This window comes from Chlorocebus sabaeus, chromosome 11 (genome assembly GCF_047675955.1).
Source record: "Chlorocebus sabaeus isolate Y175 chromosome 11, mChlSab1.0.hap1, whole genome shotgun sequence".
In the NCBI taxonomy this organism is placed as follows: Eukaryota; Metazoa; Chordata; class Mammalia; order Primates; family Cercopithecidae; genus Chlorocebus; species Chlorocebus sabaeus.
In genome coordinates, this window is record NC_132914.1 from 85,478,354 (window position 1) to 85,503,184 (window position 24,831).

Consider the following 24,831-nt stretch of genomic DNA (forward strand, 5'->3'; position numbering starts at 1 on the left):
AATCTCCGATAAGTACACAGCTGTTTGTAGTTTTACTGAAAGCGTGGGAACCAATTAAAAAAAAAAAAAAAAACTACTACTAAATGTAAATGTAAACCAATTGTAATGCTGTAACCAAAAGAATTCCTTTGTTCCTCTATAACTTTGCTATCCTATCTACCTCGGGCTATAAAAGGCAAGCACTTGCATTGTTCAGGGCCCTCTCGTATGCTGTGGAATGGAAGGACCAAGTTCGAACTTGTGATAAAGATCCTTGCCGTTTGGCTTTGACTCTGGACTCTGGTGGTCTTCTTTGAGGAACAAACGGTCTGGACATAACAACAGCATACCAGGACTGAGGTGTTAGTGAAATTCAGGTTGTTGCTGCTGAGACTAGGGCATGATCTGGGAGTGCTTCTGCAGCCAGGGCTGAGAAGTGAGCAAGAGGTTGGTTGTAGCTGCTGGTGCCAGAAGTGAGTGCTTCCAGGACTGACAGCATGATGCAGATGGGTATAAGTTGCAACTGAGATTTAGTTACAAGATGGGTGTGGGTTTCTGCAGCCAGGGCTAAGGTGTAAGCTTAACAGGATCTGCCACCCCCAGGGTTGGAGGGTGAGCCCCTCTGGGAATGGGGCATGAGAGAGATGCATTTTTCTCACCTTGAGGCCCAGGCTGTGGCCATCAAGGCCAACCACACGATCTCTACTATTTGCATGGTAGTGACTGCCTCCTCACTCAAACACTCCAGGAAGGGCCTGAGGATTATCAGACCCCCACCAACTACAACTGGTACCAGCTCTAACTATTGAGGGGACCTGAACACAAGTCCACCCAGCCCACATTCACCCCACCTCTGAGACAGCACACATAACCTGGGGTCCTGGAGATTGCACAATCCAATTCACCAATGTGGGCATCTGAGCACTTCTCTCAGGAACCGAAGGATGGGCCTAAACTCCTGGCCACTACCACTTAAGCTGTCAACTACCTGCAAATGCCACCTGCAGGCCTGGAGAGGGTCTGTGCAGCTCATTGCAGCCAACACCAACATCAATGCACACCACTCTGGACCCAGAGAATCATCCTACCACTGCTATTGTCATTGTCTATGCCACATTGGATACTTCAGGGCCCAAGAACCCACCCACTTGCCCAGTCAACCACTGTCACTACAAACATCTGACAAAGACACCTGGAAGCCAAAGAATCAGCCTGCCAGTAACCACCAACACAGATGACAGCATATGCCACCTTGGGGCACAAAGTTAGTCATACTCAGACCACCACTGCCACCACTAGGGCCTGAAGACAGGCACAAATGGCATCCTAGTAACCAGGACAACTTCTGCTAATAACTGCACCCTAAAAAACTGAGAAAATCACAGACAACACTAATGCCCTTTGCCACCAAAGAAAACATACAGAGACTACATTAATACATGCACCTAGGATCAAAGTCAAAGTACCTTACTGTATTAGTCTGTTTTTGCATTGCTATAAATACCTGAGGCTGGGTAATTTATAAAGCAAAGAAGTTTAATTGGCTTATGGTTCTACAGATTGTACATGAAACATGCTGCCAGCATCTGGTCAGCTTCTGGTGAAGCCTCAGAAATATTTTACTAATAGCAAAAGGTAAAACATGAGCAGGCACATCACATGGCAAGAGCAGAAGCAAGAGAGAGAGGGGGAAGTACCACACTCTTTTAAACAACCAGATTTCTCGTGAACTCAGAACAAGAACTCACTCATTATAGCAAGAATGGCACCAAGCCATTCCCACCTCCAACACTGGGGATTACATTTTAATACGAGATTTGGAGAGGACAAGCAACCAAACTGTATTACCTACCTAACCAACATCATAATATACATGTCAAAACATCCTCTTCCTGTACAAAAGTAAACTCAAATTTGGAAGAAGCAACTATCACACCTGTATTATTCAGGGTTCTCTAGAGGGACAGAATTACTAGGATACATGTATCTCAGAGCCAGTGTCCAGTAGTCCCTGAAATGTTTGATCATTTCCCTTTCCCCAGTGCACATTTACCCTGGGAAAAGGCCACAGGTCTCCTTAGGGAAGGATGGGAGAAAGATTCACTGCACAAATTGTCAGTAATGTAATGGGGTCTTTCCTCAAGGGGACCAGGTTTCCCCTTCATTCAAGGGGTTCTGGGTCTGTAAACTGGCTCAAGTCTGGAAATTGATTGAGGGGCCATGATTCTCTCTTTTTATAATTCAAAGTAGTCTTTTGTTCGCTTGACATAAAAGTTTTCTGCTTGTGTAAATTAAGTAGGAATGCAGTAGGCTTCCTATCAATTTCACTTCTAGGAACACTGATTATTAATTCACCAACGCCAGAGCTCTACACAAGTTAAAATATTCTGATGGCCACTTTGCTTCTGCTGTCCATTACGGTAACTATGCCCACCTTGCTTTGATGGTTGAGTGCCTCCACTTGGCCCCTGCCACCTGTGGACCCAATTATTCTCATTGCATTTAAATTTTGTAGTTGAATGACTGTGGTTCCCACCCTTAGATCTGACACACAGAGAAGAGCAATTACAGGGCTCTTCAAAGATGCAGGTGTTGCCCTCACAAATCTATTTCAGAAGGCATTGGTCAAAGGTATATCTTCTGGACCCTCCCAATTGGGATGAGTAGGTCTAAAGTGACTAATCCATTCCACCATCCTAATCTCCCTAAGCCTTTTGATTCCATCCTCTACATTAAACCAAGGGAGATCAGGTATTTCCAGATCATTTACAGTGGGCCATCTTTTAATCCATAATTGGTTAATCAGTTAACCAAGCAAATAAACTATTAGAACCTTTTTTAACTCCCTGAACTGCAACATTAAAAGCAGAGTCCCTACTTACTGGACCCAAATCAATATATTCAGCCTGATCCAACTCTATGTTCCTTTCCCCATTATCCCATACTCTTCATATTCATTCCCATGCCTGTTCTCCAGGTGGCTGTTTATATAAATTAGAGAACTCAAACAGTTCTTTTTGAGTACAGCATGCCTCCTCATGGGTCACACTCTCTACCTCGCTCGCTGGGGCCTGCCAGAACTTTAGTCTAGTTATAGGTCTAGAAGCAAACAGAGGTGTTGGAGGTGGCTCCTGAGGGGGGACTCAGCATTACCTTTCCTGGCAACTGCCTAAGGGGAGGTCATCACTGTTGTCTCAGGCAGCACAGGGTTCATCTCCTCAGACAGAGGTGGAAAGGCTGATAGCAGCATGGGTTGGGGAGGGGACGTTGCCACTACTGGGGATGGAGAAGCTGTTTCTTCTGGCAAAAAAGTTCGTTAGGATTTATAAACTCAGTGTCTCCAGCTTCATCAGGGTCCTCTCACCCATTTCCATTCCATGTTTCAGGGTCCCATTCCTTTCCAATCAATGCCCTCACTTTAACAGTGGACATCTCTCAAGGCTGTGCATGCATCTTTTGCTTCAGGTCAGCCACTCGCATGATAAGAGCTTGTGTTTGTTTTTCTACAATTTCTACTCTTTCTCTACAGGAGATAAGACTCTCACTCAGGGCAATCTTAGCAGATTTCAGGCTCAGTATCTGCTTCTGAAGCTGGGAGATAGAATACCTGAGTTCATCATTTTCTTTGATCACTTTGTCCACTGAACTTAGGAGCAACCAACCAGCTTCATTATGTTCCTTGGTTCTCCACATACGGTTACAGATACTATGCATACAGTCATTGAACTCCTTGCCTCTTGTGAGCAGTGAATCCGGAGTGTCAAGTGCATTTGTTTAACATAACTCTCTAAACAGTTCGTGCCAAGTACTCTCAGTGTTCTCCATACTCTTAGAGTCCTTAGCATTTTTGAGTCTAATCATATTAAGCAGCCCCAAAACCATTGAGAAAACTCTATCTTTAATATTATGTTCCTCTAGAACCACTCCTGGTACCAAAATCAGTATTAGTCAGGGTTCTATAGAGGGACAGAGCTAATAGGATATATATATATATATATATATATATATATATATATATATATATATATATCATATATAAATGATATATATAAACGGGAGTTTATTAAATATTAACTTACACTATCACAAGGTCCCACAATAGGCTGTCTGCATGCTGAGGAGCAAGGAGAGCCACTCCAAGCCCCAAAACTTAAGAACTTGGAGTCCAATGTTCAAAGGCAGGAAGTATCCAGCAAGGGAGAAAGATGTAGGCTGGGAGGCCAGGCCAGTCTCTCTTCACATTTTTCTGCCTGCTTTATATTTGCTGGCAGCTGATTAGATTGTGCGCACCGGATTAAGAGTGGATCTGCCTTCACAAGCCCACTGACTCAAACGTTAATCTTTTTTGCCAACACCCTCACAGACGCACCCAGGATCAATACTTTGTATTCTTCAATCCAATCAAGTTGACACTCAGTGTTATCTATCACACACCAGATGCATAAATATCAACATAAGGACAAAGAAGTCATGAAAAAGCAAGTAAATATGGCTCCTCCAAAGGAACACAATAATTTACCAGAAATAGATACTTTTCTTTTTAAAAAAATCTTTTTTTTTTTTTTTTTTACTTTTCTTTTTTTACTGAGGATCATCTTGCTCTAATCAGAAATACATCTTAATTTTAAAAAATTAAAACCCCAAGTAAAGAATTCAAAATGTTAATTTTACAGAACTGCAGTGAGATGCAAGAGAATTCTAAAAAACAATACAAAGAAATCAGGAAAATAATTGAGGATATAAATGAGAAATTTATGAAAAAGATGTATATTTTTAATAGAACCAAATAGAAAATCTGGAATTGAGGAATTCATTAAAGAAAATGCACAATACATTTGAAAGCTCCAAAAATAGACTAGATCAGGCAGAAGAAAGAATCTCAGAATTTAAAGACAGGTCTTTTGAAATAACTCAGTCAGACATATATACAGAAAACAAGTATAAACAATGTGAACAAAGCCTTCATGACATTTGGAACAACATAAAGCAACCACATATTTGAATAATCAATAGCCCTGAGGGCAAAAAGACAAAGAATTATAAAACCTATTTAACAAAATAATAGATGAAAACTTCCTAATGTTAGCAAGAGATTTACACAAATACAAGAAGTTCAGCTATTGCCAAGAATATACAATGCAAAAATGTGCTCTCTACAGTACATTCTAGGCAGACTGTCTAAAGTCAAAGATAGTAATTCCCAAAAACAAGAGAAAAGTGTGTCCACACATATATAAAAGGAATTCCATCAAACTAACAGCAAATTTCTCAACACAAACCTTCTTGCCAGAAGGAAATGGGATGATATATTCAAAGTGCTGAAAGAAAAAAAAAAAACCTGTCACTCAAGAATATTAGATACAGCAAAATCATCCTTTATAAATGAGAAAAAAATACAGTATTTCTCAGACAAGCAAATGCTGAGGGAATTTGTTGCCACTAGACTGACTCTACAGAAATGATCAAGGGAGATCTAAATCTGGAAAAGAAAGAACAACATTTACCAACATTAAAATACAAAAATTTGTAAAACTCACTAGTTTTTTTAAATCATTATACTTTATGTTCTAGGGTACATGTGTATAATGTGCAGGTTTGTTACATAAGTAAACATGTGCCATGTTGGTGTGCTGCACCCATTAACTCGTCATTTACGTTAGGTATATATCCTAATGCTATCCTTCCTCCTTCTCCCCACCCCACAGAGGGCCTCGGTGTGTGACGTTCCCCTTCCTGTGTCCAAGTGTTCTCATTGTTCATTTCCCTCCTATGAGTGAGAACATGTAGTGTTTTGTTTTCTGTTCTTATGATAGTTTGCTGAGAATGATGGTTTCTAGCTGCATCCATGTCCATACAAAGGACACGAACTCATCCTTTTTTATGGCTGCATAGTATTCCATGGTGTATATGTGCCATATTTTCTTAATCCAGTCTATCATTGATGGACATTTGGGTTGGTTCCAAGTCTTTGCTATTGTGAATAGTGCTGCAATAAACATACGTGTGCATGTATCTTTATAGCAGCATGATTTATAATCCTTTGGGTATATACCCAGTAATGGGATGGCTGGGTCAAATGGTATTTCTAGTTCTGGATCCTTGAGGAATCACCACACTGTCTTCCACAATGGTTGCACTAGTTTACAGTCCCATCAACAGTATAAAAGTGTTCCTATTTCTCCACATCCTTTTCAGCACCTGTTGTTTCCTGACTTTTTAATGATCGCCATTCTAACTGTTGAGATGGTATCTCATTGTCGTTTTGATTTGCATTTCTCTGATGGCTAGTGATGATGAACATTTTTTCATATGTCTGTTGGCTGCATAAATGCCTTCTTTGGAGAAGAGTCTGTTCATATCCTTTGCCCACTTTTTGATGGGGTTGTTTTTTTCTTGTAAATTTGTTTGAATTCTTTGTAGGTTCTGGATATTAGCCCTTTGTCAGATGAGTATATTGCAAAAATTTTCTCCCATTCTGTAGGTTGCCTGTTCACTCTGATGGTAGTTTCTTTTGCTGTGCAGAAGCTCTTTAGTTTAATGAGATCCCATTTGTCACTTTTGGCTTTTGTTGCCATTGCTTTTGGTGTTTGCGACATGAAGTCCTTGCCCATGCCTATGTCCTGAATGATATTGCCTAGGTTTTCTTCTAGGGTTTTTATGGTTTTAGGTTAACATTTAAGTCTGTAATCCATCTTGAATTAATTTTTTTATAAGGGGTAAGGAAGAGATCCAGTTTCATCTTTCTACTTATGGCTAGCCAGGTGTTCCCAGCACCATTTATTAAATAGGCAATCCTTAACCCATTTCTTGTTTTTGGCAGGTTTGTCAAAGATCAGATAGTTGTAGATGTGTGGTATTTCTGAGGGCTCTGTTCTGTTCCATTGGTCTATATCTCTGTTTTGGTACCAGTACCATGCTGTTTTGGTTATTGTAGCCTTGTAATATACTTTGAAGTCAGGTAGCATGATGCCTCCAGCTCTGTTCTTTTGGCTTCAGATTGTCTTGGCAACGCAGACTCTTTTTTGGTTCCACATGAACTTTAGTTTTTGTCAATTCTGTGAAGAAAGTTATTGGCAGCTTAATGGGGATGGCATGGAATCTATAAATTACCTTGGGCAATATGGCCATTTTCACAATATTGATTCTTCCTATCCATGAGCACAGAATGTTCTTCCATTTGTTTGTGTCCTCTTTATTTCATTGGGCAGCGGTTCATAGTTCTCCTTGAAGAGGCCCTTCACATCCCTTGTGAGTTGGATTCCTAGGTATTTTATACTCTTTGAAGCAATTGTGAATTAGAGTTCATTCATGATTTGGCTCTCTGTTTTTCTGTTATTGGTATATAAGAATGCTTGTGATTTTTGCACATTGATTTTGTATCCTGAGACTTTGCTGAAGTTACTTATCAGCTTAAGGAGATTTTTGGCTGAGACAATGGGGTTTTCTAAATATACATTCATTTCATCTGCAAACCATGACAATTTGACTTCCTCTTTTCCTAATTGAATGCCTTTTACTTCTTTCTCTTGCCTGATTGCCCTAGCCAGAACTTCCAACACTATGTTGAATAGGAGTGGTGAGAGAGGGCTTCCCTGTCTAGTGCCAGTTTTCAAATGGAATGCCTCCAGTTGTTGCCCATTCAGTATGAAATTGGTGTGGTTGTCATAAATAGCTCTTATTACTTTGAGATACGTTCTATCAATACCGAATTTATTGAGAGTTTTTAGCAGGAAGGGCTGTTGAATTTTGTCAAAGGCCTTTTCTGTATCTATTGAGATAATCATGTGATTTTTGTATTTGGTTCTGTTTATATGCTGGATTAAATTTATTGATTTGTGTATGTTGAACCAGCCTTCCATCCCAGGGATGAAGCCCACTTGATTATGGTGGATAATCTTCTTGATGTGCTGCTGGATTCAATTTGCCAGTATTTTATTGAGGATTTTTGCATCGATGTTCATCAGGGATATTGGTCTAAAATTCTCTTTTTTTGTTGTGTCTCTGCCAGGCTCTGGTATCAGGATGATGTTGGCCTCATAAAAAGAGTTAGGGAGGATTCCCTCTTTTTCTATTGATTGGAATAATTTCAGAAAGAATGGTAACAACTCCTTCTTGTACCTCTGGTAGAATTCAGCTGTGAATGCGTCTGGTCCTGGACTTTTATTAGTTGGTAGGCTATTAAATATTGCTTCAGTTTCAGAGCCTGCAATTGGTCTATTCAGGGATTCAACTTCTTCCTGGTTTAATCTTGGGAGAGTGTAAGTGTCCAGGAAATTATCCATTCCTTCTAGGTTTTCTAGTTTATTTGTTTAGAGGTGTTTATAGTATTCTCTGATGGTATTTTGTATTTCTGTGGGATCGGTGGTTATATCCCCTGTATCATTTTTTATTGCATCTATTTGATTCTTCTCTCTTTTCTTCTTTATTAGTCTTGCTAGCAGCCTATCAATTTTGTTGATTAAAAAAAAAAAAAAAAACAGCTCCTGGATTCGTTGATTTTTTGGAGGGTGTTTTGTGTCTGTCTCCTTCAGTTCTGCTCTGATCTTAGTTATTTCTTGCCTTCTGCTAACTTTTGAATGTGTTTGCTCTTGTTTCTCTAGTTCTTTTAATTATGATGTTAGGGTGTCAATTTTAGAACTTTCCTGCTTTCTCTTGTGGGCATTTAGTGCTATATATTTCCCTCTACACACTGCTTTGAATGTGTCCCAGAGATCCTGGTATGTTATATCTTTGTTCTCATTAGTTTCAAAGAACATCTTTATTTCTGCCTTCATTTCGTTATGTACCCAGTAGTCATTCAGCAGCAGGGTATTCATTTTCCATGTAGTTGAGCAGTTTTGATTGAGTTTCTTAGTCCAGAATTCTGGTTTGATTGCACTGTGGCCTGAGAGAATGTTTGTTATAATTTCTGTTCTTATACATTTGCTGAGGAGTGCTTTACTTCCAACTATGTGGTCAATTTTGGAATAAGTGTGATGCGGTGCTGAGAAGAATGTATATTCTGTTGATTTGGGGTGGAGAGTTCTGTAGATATCTATTAGGTCTGCTTGGTGCAGAGTTGAGTTCAATTCCTGGATATCCTTGTTAGCTTTCTATCTCATTGATCTGTCTGATGTTGACAATGGGGTGTTGAAGTCTCCCATTATTATTGTATAGGAGTCTAAGTCTCTTTGTAAATCTCTAAGGACTTGCTTTATGAATCTGGGTGCTCCTGTATTAGGCACATATATATTAGGATAATTAGCTCTTCCTGATGAATTGATCCCTTTACCATTATGTAATGGCCTTCTTTATCTCTTTTGATCTTTGATGGTTTAAACTCTGTTTTATCAGAGAGTAGGATTGAAACCCCTGCTTTTTTTTTTGTTTGTTTTTCATTTGCTTGGTAGATCTTCCTCCATCCCTTTATTTTGAGCCTATGTGTGTCTCTGCATGTGAGATGGGTCTCCTGAATCCAGCAAACTGATAGGTCTTGACTCTATCTAATTTGCCCGTCTGTGTCTTTTAATTGAACCATTTAGTCCATTTACATTTAAGGTTAATATTGTTATGTGTGAACTTGATCCTGTCGTTATGATATTAGCTAGTAATTTTGCTTGCTAGTTGATGCAGTTTCTTCCTAGCATCGATCGTCTTTACCTTTTGGAATGTTTTTGCAATGGCTGGTACCTGTTGTTCCTTTCCATGTTTAGTGTTTCCTTCAGGATCTCTTGTAGGGCAGGCCTGGTGGTGACAAAATCTCTAAGCATTTGCTTGTCTGTAAAGGATTTTATTTCTCCTTCACTGATGAATCTTAGTTTGGCTGGATATGAAATTCTGGGTTGAAAATTCTTTTCCTTAAGAATGTTGATTATTGGTCCCCACTCTCTTCTGGCTTGTAGAGTTTCTGCTGAGAGATGCACTGTTAGTCTGATGGGCTTCCCTTTGAGGGTAACCCGACCTTTCTCTCTGGCTGCCCTTAACATTTTTTCCTTCATTTCAACTTTGGTGAATCTGACAATTATGTGTCTTGGAGTTGCTCTTTTTGAGTAGTATCTTTGTGGTGTTCTCTGTGTGTCCTGAATTTGAATGTTGGCCTGCCTTACTAGGTTGAGGAAGTTCTCCTGAATGATATCCTGAAGAGTGTTTTCCAACTTGGTTCCATTTTCCCCGTCACTTTCAGGCACACCAATCAGACGTAGATTTGGTCTTTTCACATAATCGCATATTTCTTGGAGGCTTTGTTTATTTCTTTTTACTCTTTTTCCTCTACACTTCTCTTCTCACTTCATTTCATTCATTTGATCTTCAATCACTGATAGTCTTTCTTCCAGTTGATCGAGTCAGTTACTGAAGCTTGTGCCTTTGTCACGTAGTTCTCGTGTCATGGTTTTTATCTCTATCAGTTCTTTTAATGTCTTCTCTGCATTGATTATTCTAGTTATCCATTCATTCATTCTTTTTTCAAGGTTTTTAATTTCTTTGCGCTGGTTATGTAGTTCTTCCTATAGCTCTGAGAATTTTGAGCAACTGAAGCCTTCTTCTCTCAACTTGCCAAAGTCATTCTCCATCCAGCTTTGTTCTGTTGCTGGCAAGGAGCTGCGTTCCTTTGGAGGGGGAGATGCGCTCTGAGTTTTTGAATTTTCAGCTTTTCAGCACTGTTTTTTCCCCATCTTTGTGGTTTTATCTGCCTTTGGTCTTTGATGATGGTGACGTACTGATGGGTTTTGGTGTGGGTGTCCTTTCTGTTTGTTAGTTTTCCTTCTAACAGTCAGGACCCTCAGCTGCAGGTCTATTGGAGTACGCTTGAGGTCCACTTCAGATCCTGTTTGCCTGGTTATCAGAGCGGAGGCTGCAGAAGATAGAATATTGTTGAACAGCGAGTGTTGCTGTCTGATTCTTGCTCTGGAAGTTTCGTCTCAGGGGTGTACCCAGCCATGTGAGGTGTGAGTGGTCGGTCTGTACCTCAGTTGAAAATGCAGAAATCACTCATCTTCTGTGTCACTCATGCTGGGAGCTGGAGGCTGGAGCTGTTCCTATTCGGCCATCTTGGCGTCCCCCTCAGTTTTTGTATTTTTAAATGATTCTGTTTTTAATGGTTCTATAAGTTCCTACATAAAAATCTCAATTTTCCCTCTTGACTTGCAAAACCTAAAATGCTTACTGTCTGGTCCTTGAAGAAAATGTTTATAATTGTACATGTTTATGGTGGTATATGTAATGTTTCAATACATTACATGAATATATGTGTAATGATAAAACCAGGGTAGTTGGCATATCCATCACCTCAAACCTTTGTCACTTCTTTGTTGTGATAAATTGCAAGGTCTTTATTTTTAATTTTTTGGTAAATTTCTTGCTCTTTTCCATAATGATTGTTCTAACTTACATTTCTATCAACAGTGTGCAAGGGTTCCTTTATCTCCATATCTTTGACAACAATTATCTTTGGTCTTTTTTTAAATATAATTTGGACAGATGTGAGCTATTTCATTGTTGTTTTAATGTGTATTTTCCTGATGATTGGTGGTGTTGATTGAGCATTTTCAAAATATACTTATTAGTCATTGTATGTTTTCTTTTGATAAATGTCTATTCAGGTATTTTGCCCATTTTTCAACCAAATTATTTTCTTAACAAGTTGTTTGAGCTCCTTACATATTTTGGATATTAACCTCTTATCAAATGTAGAGTTTGCAAATATTTTCTGCCATTCTGTAGGTTCTCTCTTCATTCTGTTGATTGTTTTCTTTGCTATACATAACCTTTTTCATTTGATATAACCCCATTTGTCTGTGTTTGCTTTTGTTCCCTGTGTCTTAATGGTCATATTAAAAAGTCACTGTTCAGATTAATGTCAAAGAGGTTTTCCCCTATGTTTTCTTATTATAGTTTTATAGTTTTGCATTTCACATTTATGCTTTAGTCCATTTTAATTGAGTTTTACATATGGTGTGAAATAAGAGTCTAATTTTATTCTTCTGCATGTGAATATCTGATTTTGTCAATATAACTTATTGAAGAGACTGTTCTTTCTCCATTGTGTATTCTTGGCAACTTTGTTGAGTATTAGTTGGCTGTAAATGTGTGTATTTATTTCTAGGCTCTCTGTTCTGTTCCATTGGTCGATGTGTCTGTTTTTATACAAGTACCATGCTGTTTTGGTTACCATAGTTATGTAATATATTTTGAAGTCAGGTATTGTGATACCTCCACCTTTGTTCTTTTAGCTTAAGTTTGCTTTGGCTATATGATGTATTTTCTGGTCCTGTAGAAATTTTAGGATTGTTTTCTTCTATTTTTTGTGAATAATGTCAACTGTGTGTTGATAAAAATTGAATTGACTCTTGCATTAGTCTATTCTTACACTGCTACAAAGACACTACCTGAGACTGGATAATTCATAAATAAAAGAGATTTAACTGGCTTACAGTTCTGCATGGCTGGGAGGACTCAAAAAACTTACGATCATGGCAGAAGGGGAAGCGGGTACCTTCTTCACAAGGTGGCAGGAAAGACAATAACAAAGGGTGAAGTGCCCCTTAAAAAGCCATTAGATCTCAAGAGACCTCACTCACTATATGAAAACAGTATGGGGAAAACTGCCTCCATGATACATATCCCTCCTTTGATACATTGACATTTTAAGGATTACAATTCAAGATGAGATTTAGGTAGGGACACAGCCAAACTATATCAACTCTTTAGATCATTTTGGGTAGTATGGACATTTTAACAATAATAATTTTTCAAATCCATGAACATGAGTTATCTTTCCATTTGTTTGTGTCTCTTTCAATTTCTTTTATTATGTTCAACAGGATTCAGTGTGAAGCTCTTTTAGTTCCTTGGCTAAATTTATCCTAAGTATTTATTATTTTTTGTAGCTATTTAAAATAAAACTATTTTCTTGATTTCTTTTTCAGATAATTTGCTGTTAGTGTACAAAACTCCACTGCTTTTGTATGCTTAATTTTTTATGTTGAAACTACTAAATTTGTCAGGTGTGGTGGCTCACACCTGTAATCCCAGCACTTTGGGAGAGCCGAGGCAGGTGGATCATCTGAGGTCAGGAGTTCAAGACCAGCCTGGGTCAACATGGTGAAACCCTTGTCTCTACCAAAAATACAAAAATTAGCCAGGTGTGGTGGCAGGTGCCTGGAATCACAGCTACTCAGGATATTGAGGCAGGAGAATTGCTTGAACCCAGGAGGTGGAGGTTGTAGTGACGCAAGATTACTGTCATTGAACTCCAGCCTGGGCAAACAAGAGCAAAACTCTGTCTCAAAAAAAAAAAAAAAAAAAAAAAAGACACTAGTGAATTCACTTACTAGTTCTAACTTTTTTTTTGTTTTTTTCATTTTCTTTCATTTCTGAGACAGAGTCTTGCTGGGATACAGGCATGTGCCATCACACTTGAGTAAATTTTTATTTTTTAATAGATATGAGGTCTTACTACGTTTGCTCAGGCTTCCAAGAGTTTTTTGGTGGAGCCTTTGGGTTTATATGTAAGATCACGTCATTTGCATGAGGATAATCTAATTTCTTCCTTTCCAATTTGGATGCCTATTATATTTTTCTCTTGCCTAATTGCTCTGGGCTAGCACCTCCATTACTATATTAAATAGAAGTGTCTTTGAAGAAGGGTCCTCATCTTGTTTCAAATCTTAAAGGAAGAACTATTCAACATTTGCACATTGATTATAATATTAGCTGTGGAATTTGTCATATATGACTTTTGTTGTGCTGAGGTACATTCATTATATACCTAATTTGTTGATATATTTTTTTACCTTGAAAGGCTTTTGAATCTTGTTAAATGCCATTTCTGCATCTATTGAAATGATCACATGTCTTTTTTTTCTTCATTTTATCAATGAGTTGCGTTACATTTTTTGATCTATGTATGTTGAACCATCCTTGCATCTCAGGGACAAATCCTTCTTGGTCATGATCTTTCATGATCTTTTTCTTTTCTTCTTTCTTTCTTTCTTCTTTCTTTCTTCTCTTTCTTTCTTTTCTTTCTTTCTTTTCTTTCTTTCTTTCTTTCTTTCTTTTCTTTTCTTTCTTTCTTTCTCTTTCTTTCTTTCTTTCTTTCTTTCTTTACTTTCTTTCTTTCTTTCTTTCTTTCTTTCTTTCTTTCTTTCTTTCTTTCTTTCTTTCTTTCTTTCTTTCTTTCTTTCTTTCTTTCTTTCTTTCTTTCTTTCTTTCTTTCTTTCTTTCTTTCTTTCTTTCTTTCTTTCTTTCTTTCTTTCTTTCTTTCTTTCTTTCTTTCTTTCTTTCTTTCTTCTTCTTCTTTCTTTCTTTCTTTCTTCTTTCTTTCTTTCTTTCTTTCTTTCTTTCTTTCTTCTTTCCAGAGACAGGATGCTACCCTGTTGCCCAGGTTGGAATGGAGTGGTGCAATAATGGCTCACTGCAGCCTCAACTATCATGGCTCATTGAGCCTCAACTTCATGGACTGAAGTGGTCCTCCTACCTCAACCTCTCAAAGTGCTGGGATTACAGGTGTGAGCCACCACATCTTACCATGAATAAACTTTATATGTGCTGTTGAATTTGGTTTGCTAATATTTTATTGATGATTTTTACATTTGTGTTTATCAGGGACATTGGAGTGTTGTCTTCTTTTCTTGCAACATCTTTGTTTGGCTTTGGTGTGAAGGTGATGCTGACTTCTTAATAATTAGTTTGAAACTATTCTCTCCTGTTGAGTATTTTAGAAGAGTTTGAAAAGAATTGGTACTATTTCCTTAAGTTTTTGATAGAATACAGCAGTAAAATAATTATGTCCTGGGCTTTTCTTTGATGGGAAACTTTAAAAAATTACTGTTTTAATATCCTTACTCATTGATCTGTTAAGATATTTCTTCATATTTTAATTTCGGTACATTGTGTGTGTCAATACATTTATCTATTTCTTTTAGGTTTTCTAATTTGTTTACATATAATTGTTCATAAATATCTCTTATAATCCTTTGCATATCTGTTGTATCAGTTGTAATGACTCTTTATTCAGTTCTAATTTTGTTTTTCTTTTTTTCTTAACTAGTTTAGCCAAAGGTTTGTCAATTTTGTTTATCTTTTCCAAAATCCAATTCTTAATTTTGTTGATCTTTTCTGTTGTTTTCATAGTCTCTATTTCATTTATTTCTGCTGTGATGTTTATTATTTCCCTCCTGCTCCTAATTTTGGGCTTAGTCTGTTCTTGTTTTTCTAGTGGCTTTAGAGGTAACAATTGGTTATTTGAGAACTTTCTTCTTTTTTGATGTAGGCATGTATTACAATAAACTTCCTTAGTGGTGCTTTTGCTGTATTTTCTATATCTGGGTATGCTATGTTTTCAGTTTTGTTTGTCTCAAGAAACTCTTTAGTTTATCTTTTAGTTTTTTCATTGACCTGCTATTAGTCAATTCGCATGCTGCTATGAAGAATTTATAAAGTAATTTATAAATAAAAGAGATTAAATTCACTCACAGTTTTATATGTCTGGGGAGGCCTCATGAAACTTACAACAATGGCAGAAGGCACATTTTTGTGTGGAGCGAAGGGGGAAGCCCCTGAAAAAACCATCAGACCTGTGAGAAGTCACTCATTTTCATGAGAACAGCATGGGGAAAACCACCCCCATGATTCAATTAACTCCCTCTAGTCCTGCCCTTGACACGTGGGAATTATTACAATTCAAGGTGAGGTTTGGGTGGGGACACAGAGCCAAACCATGTCATTTTGCCCCTGGCCCCTCCCAAGTCTCATGTCCTCACATTTCAAAATGCAATCATGCCTTTCCAGAAGTCCCCCAGAGTTGTAACTCATTCCAGCATTAACTCAAAAGTCCAAGTCCAAAGTCTCATGTGAGACAAGGCAAGTCCTTTCTGCCTATGAGCCTGTTTGTTAAAAAGTAAGTTACTCCCTAGATACAAAAAGGGTACAGGCCTTGGGTAAATATACATATTCCAAATGGGAAAAATTGGCCAACACAAAGGGGCTACAGGTCCCATGCAAGTCTGAAATTCACTAGGACAGTCATTAAACCTTAAAGTTCAAAAATTATCTCCTTTGATTCCATGTCTCACATCAGGTCATGCTGATGCAATAGGTGGGCTCCCACAGCCTTGGGTAGCTCTGCCTCTGTGGCTTTACAATGTACAGCCCCACTTTGGCTGCTTTCACGGGCTGGCATTGAGTGCCTGCAGATTTTCCAGGCACATGGTGCAAGATGTTAGTGGATCTACCATTTTGGGGTCTGGAGAATGGTGGCCCTCTTCTCACAGTTCCAGTAGGCAGTACCCCAGTGAGAACTCTGAGTGGGGACCCAACCCCCTATTTTCCTTCTACACTGTCCTAGCAGAGGTTCTCCATGAGGGTCCTGCTCCTGCAGAAAAATTCAGCCTGAACATCCAGTCATTTCCACACATCCTCTGAAACCTAGGTGCAGGTTCCCAAACCTCTCTTCTTATCTTCTGTGCACCCATGTAATACCATGTACCATCAATACCATGTAAAAGCCAACAAAGTTTGGGGCTTTCACACTTTGAAGCAATGGTCTGAGCTGTACTTTTGTCCCCTTTAACCACAGTTGGAACTGAAACAGATGGAACACAGGGCACTATGTCCCAAGGTCTCACAGAGCAGGGGGCCTTGGGCCTGGCCCAGGAAACAATTTTTCCCTCCTAAGCCTCTGAGTCTTGATGGGAGAGGCTGCCATGAAGGTCTCTGACATGCCCTAGAGACATTTTCCCCATTGTCTTGGTGATAAACATTCTTTTCTTTGTTACTTATACAAATTTCTGCAGGGGGTTTGTATTTATCCTCAGAAAATGGGTCTTTCTTTTATATTGCATCATCAGGCTGCAAATTTTTTGAATTTTTATGCTCTGCTTCCTCTTGAACACTTTGCTGCTTAGAAATTTCTTCTACCTGATACACTAAATCATCTCTCTCAAAATCTTTTTTTTTTTTTTTTTTTTTTTTGAGACGGAGTCTCGCTCTGTCGCCCAGGCTGGAGTGCAGTGGCGCAATCTCGGCTCACTGCAAGCTCCGCCTCCCGGGTTCACGCCATTCTCCTACCTCAGCCTCCCGAGTAGCTGGGACTACAGGCGCCCGCCACTGCGCCCGGCTAATTTTTTTCTATTTTTTAGTAGAGACGGGGTTTCACCATGGTCTCGATCTCCTGACCTTGTGATCCGCCCGCCTCGGCCTCCCAGAGTGCTGGGATTACAAGCGTGAGCCACCGCGCCCGGCCAGATCTCTCTCAAATTCAAAGTTCGACAGATCTTTAGGGTAGGGGCAATATACTGCCAGTCTCTTTGCTAAAGCTTAGCAAGAATCATCTTTATTCCAGTTCCCAAAAAGTTTCTCATCTCCATCTGAGACCACCTTACCCTGGACTTTATTGTTCATATCATTATCAGCATTTTGGTCAAAGCCATTCAATCAACAAGTCTCTGGGAAATTCCAAACTTTCCCACATCTTCCTGTCTTCTGAGCCCTCTAAGTCCCTTGGATGTTTCAAACTTTCCCACATTTTTCTGTATTCTTCTGAGCCCTCCAAACTATTCTAACCTCTGCCTGTTACCTACTTCCAAAGTCACTTCCACATTTTCGGGCATCTTTACAGCAGCACCCCACTACTCCCAGTTCCAATGTACCATATTAGTTTATTCTCATGCTACTAAGAAGAAATACCTGAGGCTGGGTAATTTATAAAGAAAATGAAAGATTCTCCCCTAAGGCCTGAAAGTTTGGGAGGATGAATAACTCCTCCCTGTGTAGGCCCAGTCCCAAGGTGCAAGGCCACTTGCACCAGCAGTGTGCATCAGCAAGATAGCAAAAGCAGGAAGAGAACTGGCTGGAAGACACTACCCACTGGAGATCGAGAGAGAGAGGCTGTCTGGATAACACGTAGCAGTTATGCCAGACTGGGACACTTCCTGTTTACAGGAGACTATAAAACCTGTGCCCCAGCCTCACTTGGGGCTGATGCCATTTTAGGCCTAAACCCGTCTGCAGCCAGGTGCTCATTAAAACAGTGTGTTGCTCCACACCACCTTGTGTTGTTTGTTGGTACATTCTCGGGGTTCAAACCAATACAAGAGCCTTGCATCAGGTGCTGAAACCCCAGAGGGGCTCCAGTCCATGTCCCCTGTGGACCTACCCCTCCACCCCAGAGAACAGGCCACAGCAGCTGGACAAAGGAAGCTCCTCAGCCTCCAGTGGCCTCTCTGTGCATGCACATTGGTCACTGATCTTACCTACTGGTAAGTTTCCTGGGAGCCTGGTTAACAGAGATAAATCCACACAGCCTTTCTTGGTTTCTCTGGTCCAAAAATCCAATGTTGGTCCAAGAAGGCTCCTCCCACATGTGCGAAGCACTCGCTGATCATCTGGTCTTAGGGGTACACCTCTAAGCTATTTGATCCAGTTCTAGGAATGAAAAAGGCAGCAGTGAAGATTGCTCCTTTTATGTCTCGATTTGGCCATCCAGGAAGGTCTCCTTTTCCCCATTATCCCTTTGTTATGGGAAATTCCCTGTCTTCCATTCCAAAGGACAGCCCTCTAGGCTGCTTCATAAAAAAACCTGCAAATCTTAGGCCTTGGGCAAGATATCCGCCCTAAGTGCCTTGTCTTTTTTATTGCAATTCAGTTTGGCCACAGTATGAATCGGATAACAGGTCCACATGACCCACAAATAGAAGATTCAACTTTACAATTTTAACTAACTTAAGCAATTATTGCCGAGGACTGGAAAAATGGGGAGATATTCCTTATGTTCAGGCCTTTTTTACACTCAGATTACAATCTGACCTCTGCAATTCTTGCTCACCTGTTCAAACCCTCCTCCATTATCGCCACCCTGATCTCCTTTCTCTTCCTGACTCTACCTTTTTCCTCGTTTGATCCAGCAGACTGCTGTCTACCCCTCCCAGCCCCTTCCTCTCTCTCTCAACCATCTTCTTTAACTCCCCAAGCCACCTCTTTTTCTTCCCAGTTGCCACCTTCCCAGCAGCCATCTTCTTAGCCACTACCTTCCTAGCTGCCATCCTCCCATCCAGCACCACATCCAAGAGTATCCACTTCTTTTCCTACACTGTCCTCTCCTCAGGACAATTCTAGCACTGCCTGTACCCATTCTCCTCCCTCATTGCCCTCTCCTGAGGCCTATAAACCCATCCCACCACCTTAAGCCCCTATCTATCCTCCACTGCCTGTTAACTCAACCCCTCTTCCCCCTTCAAACCCTCAACAGAAACTACTTCCAGGTTCTTCCTTCTCTCCCACCGATACTCACTCAGGTGCCATCTTTGGCCCGTACCCCACCCTTACTTCAATACTTGTGCTAGAGTGCCCCCTTTGGGAAGTAGCAGGAATTGAAAATATTTTTGGAGTTCATGTTACCTTCTCCCTCACTGATCTCTCTCAAATTAACAAAAGACTCAGTTCATATCCCGAAGATCCTACCTCTAGTATTAGAGTTTCAGTACTTCATCCAGTCTTACAAACTAACTTTGTGTGACCTCTACATTATCCTCTCTTCCACCCTCACCCCAGAAGACTGGGACCATATCTGGACCTTAGCTCAGGCACATGCTGATACAATTCCTCACCAGGCTCCTACCCAGCCTACTGGCACAGAGGCAGTCTCCAACCAGGACTCCCACCAGGGTTATCAAGATGGGGCCCCGGACGCTGCTATTGAGACCACATGATTGTGTGTCTCCTTGCATGACTCAGAAAGGGTGCCCAGAAAGCAGTAAACTATGAAAAACTTTCGGAAATCACCCAAGGTCGTGACGAAAACCCAGCCCTTTTACTCTCGTTTAACTGGAGCCATGAGAAAATATGCCAACCTAGACCCAGCCAGCCCAGAAGGAACCACTATTTTAAACGTTCGATTAATCTCCCAATCCACCCTCAATATTTGGCAGAAGCTTCAGAAGCTTGATGATGGCCCTCAAATCACACAATGAGACCTTCTTAATTTAGCCTTCAAAGTCTTTAACAATTGTGATGAGGAAGGTAAAAGGCAAAAACAGGCGGAATTTCAAATGCTTGCCTCCGCCAACAGGGGCCCTGCAGGCCCAAGGGGTCACAGCTCCACACGGAAGCCTCCTAATAATCCACCTCCACCTGGCACCTGTTTCAAGTGCAGCAATGAAGGCCACTGGTCCAGACAATGCTCTAACCCAGGTAAGCCCATCAGGCCATGCCCCATCTGCAGAGGACCCCACTGGAAGTCATACTATGAGTGGCCTTTGCAAGGACCACCCCCATTTCTCCCTGAGCTGGCAAAACCTCCTACTTGGATCTCATCGGCCTTGCCACTGAAGACTGATGGTGCCCTGGAATGGATGCCCTGGCAACTACCGTCTCTTCATCTAAGCCAAGGGTAACCCTGCTGGTGGCAGGTAGGCCAGTATATTTTTTAAATTGATACCAGGGCAAGCTACTCTGCTTTACCTAATTTTTCAGGACCCACCCAGTCCTCCAAAGTCTCTGTTATGGGTATTGATGGACAAGTCTCCAAACCCCGAGTCACCCCTCTACTCTTCTGCTCCCTTCACATCTTTTCCTTCACTCACTCTTTCTTAGTCCTGCCCTCATGACAAACTCCACTCCTAGGTAGAGACATCCTTTCAAAACTCCACACTACTCTCCACTTCTACGTTCCCCATGGTACCCAGCACATCCACCCAGACCCCTCTGGTGCTTCTAGCTTTATTCTACTCCTCCAACCTCCCACCCTAAAATATGCAACCTTTCCTTATGCGCCATCCATAGTTAACCCCACTGTTTGGGATACTTCCACACCCTCAGTTGCAAAACACTACACTCCCATCCACATTATCCTTAAAAACCCCACCCAGTTCCTCTCACAGAAGCAGTATCCAATAACCCAAGCAGCTCTTGTAGGCTTAAAGCCTATCATTTTCACCTCCTTGCCAGTCACCTATTCTGCCCAACAAACTCCCCTTTTAACACATCAGTTCTACCTGTTAAAAAGCAAGATGGAACTTATCACTTAGTCCAGGACTTCAGGCTCATTAACCAAACTGTACTCACAGTATGTCCAGTATTTCCTAACCCATAAACTTTACTTTCCACAATTCCCTCCAATACCACCCATTTTTCTGTCCTAGATCTAAAGGATACATTTTTTTTTTTTTTAACAATTCATTTGCACCCTGATTCTCAAGACTTCTTTGTCTTTACATAGGAAGACCCCTACACCCACCTTTCACATCAGCTCACCTGGTGCATACTACCTCAAGGTTTTAGAGACAGCCCCCACCTTTTTGCACAAGCCCTTGCTCATGACCTCTGTACCTTATCCCTAACACTCTCCACTCTCCTTCAATATGTTGATGATCTACTCCTGTGTAGTCCCTCTCAAAGACTGCAACACTCATACTATCTCTCTTTTAAACTTCCTGGCAGAGTGGGGGTATCTGGTCTCCCCTAAAAAAGCACAAATACGCACTCCCTCAGTCACCTACCTAGGCCTAGCCTTTACCCTGCAACCTGAGAGCTCACAACCAACCGCATATCCCTCCTCCAGTCCCTCCCACCTCTGCAAACTAAGGAAGAAATTCTCTCTTTTCTAGGATTAGTGGGATATTTTAGGCTTTGGGTTCCCTCCTTTGCTCTACTTGCCAAACAGTTATAGCAAGCTGCTAAAGGCCCTCTTCATGAGCCTTTGAACCCTGAACAGCCTATTATCCAACCTTTCTGTCTACTCCAAAGGCCTCTTGTCTCAGCCCCACGCTCACTCCGGCAGACCTCATCAAAGCTTTCTCCTTTTATACCAATGAATGACATGGAGTTGCACTAGGTGTTCTAACCCAGTCTAAGGGACCTACCCTCCAGGTTATCACCTACCTCTCCAAACAGCTTGAAACCACAGCTCTCAGATGGCCTGCTTGCTTCCAAACACTGGCGGCAGATGCTGTCCTCATCCTTGAAAGCCTAAAACTATCTCTTCATGCCAACCTAACAATTTATTCAACCCATAACATCAAAGACATGTTAGCTCACCGCAGTGTACTGAGTCTCATCTCTGCCCCATGGATCCTCCAACTGTATGCTTTATTCATAGAAACTCCCTAAATCACTGTGCTAATCAGCTCCTATTTAAACCCAGCCATGCTCTTACCTGAAGCTACTACCTCCCAAGACCCTGCACACTTCTGTGTAGACACTGTTCAAACTTTTCTTATACCGTTTCCAAACCTAACAGACCAACACTTTCCAGATGCCTTGTTTACTTGGTTTGTAGATGGCAGCTCCTTCCTATATCAAGGATGCCAAGATGCTGGCTATGTTATAGTGTTACCTCACACACACTATTGAAGCCAATCTGCTCCCCCTAGGAACCATCTCTCAAAAAGCTGAACTCATCACCCTCACTCAAGCACTCACTCTAGCAGGTGAACAACAAATTAACATATATTCAGATTCTCATTATGCATTCCACATAGTGCACTCACACTCATCCATCTGGAAAGAATGGGGTTTCCTAACTGCAAAAAAACACTCCTGTCATAAATGGCTCTCTCATCAGCAAACTCCTTCAAATGGCCAGACTCCTGTAGAAAGTTGCCATCATTCATTGCAGGGGCCACCAAACCCCAGACAATCCTATATTGGCTGGAAATGCTTTAGCAGATAAGGTAGCCAAACAAGTAGCCCTACAACCTGTGCAAGGTCAGTTTCTGTCCCTGTCCTTGTTCTCTCCTCTTTACTCCTCAGAAGAAAAGGAGGACTTCCAAGCCCCAAACCTTCAAAAGCAAGGACCATAGTATGTCAAGGAAGGGCGTTTCATTCTTCCTCACTCTCAAACAATCCCTATCCTGCAAACCCTCCACAACTCTTTCCATGTTGGTTGCAAACCTCTCTTGCAATTTCTCCGCCCTATTCTCACTTGTCCTCACCTTTCCAGCCATGTTTGAGAAATTACTCAGTCCTGCTTTATCTGCCACTCAGTGTCACCCCAGGGTTCCCTCTCACTGCTGCCTTTTTGTACCAACCAAGCCTGGGGCCTGGTGGGTAATTATATGCATGATGACAGTTTGTGTGGTGACATTTGCACATTCTGAATTTGTTGGGAATGCTCCTACCCACTTGGAGAAAGTACAAACAAAGACTAGAAGACAGCAGAGCCATTTATCAGGCAGCACGTGAGTGAAATCTACTTGCCAATCTTGCCCGGGTAATCCTCCCCTCCTTAAATCAGACATGATCTTTCATTCATGAAGCCGCAAATGAGATCATGCCTCTCCCTGTTGACACCTCCTTATCCTCTCAACATAACTGTCTTGCAGGCACAGACATGTTTATCTGCCAACCTGACCCTCACAAAAAGCCACAACTGAAGTGGACAGGCCCCTACACTGTGATACTCAGCATGCCAACTGCAGTGAGAGTCCAAGGACTCCCTCACTGGATCCATCGCACCAGAGTCAAGCTCACCCCCAAGGTTACTTCTTCCTCCAAAACATTAACAGCAAAGTGATCATCTAGGCCAGTTTCTCCTACCAAGCTTAAATCAACCCCAACATTTCTTTTCTTAGAACCAAAAGATGAGGAAGACTAATCACTTGCTTTTAGAAATGGCCTATATCTACGCAACTGCCTGCTATACCTCACTTCCAACCAAAAGTCTTAATACAGGAATATCCCTCATCACAATCTTAATAGTGTCAGTAGCTTCTCTGCTGCCCACAGCAGCGCCTCCGAGCTGCTGTTAGTATTATCAAGTTTTCCACTGTGGAGGAAAAATGCAACAATCCTTTACTTACCATACTCATATAGAAAAATCCTGTTATGGAACCTTAATTGAAGAAGGTGTTCAATCAGGGAAAGGTTATTGTGAAGCAAAAAATCCAGGAGTGTCCGGCAGTCGTAATGGGGCTATATGTCCAAAGGGTAGGCAGTGGCTTTGCTTCACCAAAATTGGACAATGGGGAGTAAACACTCAAGTGCTAGAAGACATAAAGAGAGAACAGATTATAGCCAAAGCAAAAGCAACAATTCCCCCAATGCCAAAATCACCCGTGGTATTTCCATCCTTTTATACAAAACTACAAGCAGATGGATCCCTTCCCAAGTCAGGAAAAAACTGTTTGTAGATCTAGGAGAAAGCATCGCACTTACCATGGATGTGTCCAATTTCTGGGTATGCGGGGGAGCTCGTATGAGTGAACAGTGGCTGTAGTATGGGATAGACATTCCCCCTTAGTTACTAGCATCCCAAAACCCCAGTCTCACTTTCAGTCCTCAAGAACACCTGCAGTTCTGGACACTTACCAACCCAGTAAGAGGGACAGTGTGCATATTCCACAAGTGGACTGATGAAACCCATCACACTGTAGGTGAAAGCTCCTGTCAGCAAACCCTAACAGTCAATGCCTCCACAGCAGAGTGGTGGCCTTGGTTACCCCAAGGAGCCTGGTCTCCTTCTAACTTAAATACCTCAATTGTGTCTTGTAAAAAAAGGCCTAGTACTGTAAAAACACGACTAACCCTTATGCTGCATACCCTGCCTAAGTGCACTATGGGACAATCCTATGAACACCAGCCTACAATGGATTGCCCCTGAGGGATTCTTTTGGATATGTGGAACCCAGGCTTACTCATGGCTGTCTTATCACTGGCAAGGTACTTGCTTCCTGGGCACAATTAAACCTGGATTCTTTTTACTTTCAAAGCAGGCAGGCAACACCTTTGGAGTCCTTGTATATGATAACCTCAACAGAGAAAAACAATCCTTAAAGGTAGGAGGAAGCCAAAGACGGCAAGAGGACGAGTGGCCTCTGCAATGGATCATTGAATATTATGGCCCTGCCACTTGGGCTGAGGATGGTTCATGGGGTTATC

At 41.1% G+C, this 24,831-nt stretch overlaps 2 pseudogenes; both read left to right on the plus strand.

Moving 5' to 3' along the window:
• Positions 1-1,032: 1,032 nt before the first annotated feature.
• Positions 1,033-20,348, plus strand: LOC140712820 (transcription factor NF-E4-like; annotated as a pseudogene).
• Positions 20,349-23,564: 3,216 nt separating this feature from the next.
• LOC119619719 (suppressyn-like) lies at positions 23,565-24,156 on the plus strand (annotated as a pseudogene).
• Positions 24,157-24,831: the final 675 nt, after the last annotated feature.